We start from the raw sequence: 1093 nt of genomic DNA, 5'->3' as shown, positions 1-1093 counted from the left end.
TTTCCCGGCACTGTTTCCTTATTGGCTGAGGAGCAGCTCAATAAAAACCCTCCTTGTCATCAATTGGGCAGAGGAGGAAGGGGAGGGGGGGTTCTATGGCGCACTAACCACACTGCTCCTCCTCTCCTCTTCTTTGCTCCATCAGTTTTTCACCCCCAGCACCGGCACACATGCAGGGAGTGCTGAGCTTTGCGAAAGAGACGCAGGAGGAAAGGAAAGGGAGGAAAAAGAGAGAGGGAGGATGGAGAGAAGTGCAAAGGAGGGAATCGATGAGTGGTGAGAGGAGAGGTACAGATGGTAACAAGCAGGCTGCAGTAGCTCTCACAGATTTTTAGATTTTAGGTCCCTGTGCCTCTCGTCTGCTGCAGGAGCTGTGCAGGGACCTGAGTGCAGTGAGGTGCAAGGACCAGAGAAGATAGGAGGCGAGGAAGAGGAGAGAAGGAGGAGAGGAGAGGAGGGTTGTTTCTGGTCTGCTCGAGCTGGTTTTGCTGCAGTAGAGGAGCAGGCAGGAAGCAGATGGGAAGTTATTGGTGTTTTTCTTCAGAGTCAACGGTAGCAACATAAAAATTGCCCGTCCCTCTCTTTCCTGTTAATGTGCATCAACGTGTGAGCGGTGAATGATTTAAAAGAGGAGCTGCAGGAGCGACACAGATCACTGCTCCTGCATCATCAGGGACACGCAGATTATAAAGTCACCTAATTAACCATAAAGTGTAAAAGTCAAGGAGTCACTGTGTGTAGTAGTACAATGTGCAATGTGTTTAATGTAGCAGAGAAAAGATTCAGTGAGTACACACTTCATGTTTCCTTCATGTCAGATGATGCATCAGAAGAATAAGGACGTGATCAGAGATTTAACACACGTCTGTTGTGTTTTTTATTTCCCTCCATCACAACAATTCAGTCCCTCAATTCTAATTAAATTGACTTAACAACATCTCTTTCTGGAATCAATGGACGACCTGACTTCCTCCAGTGGACAGCTGAGCAGAGCTGCATCACACTGCTGCAGGCTCCTCCAGGGAAATCCACACACAGGTCGGGCTGGTTTGTGAGACTCACATTCAGCTACAGTGAGCAGCACGAGACACAC

The sequence above is a fragment of the Paralichthys olivaceus genome, chromosome 2, assembly GCF_024713975.1.
Source record: "Paralichthys olivaceus isolate ysfri-2021 chromosome 2, ASM2471397v2, whole genome shotgun sequence".
Lineage (NCBI taxonomy): Eukaryota > Metazoa > Chordata > Actinopteri > Pleuronectiformes > Paralichthyidae > Paralichthys > Paralichthys olivaceus.
The sequence above is the reverse complement of the archived record's forward strand: the minus strand, read 5'-3'. Positions refer to the sequence as shown.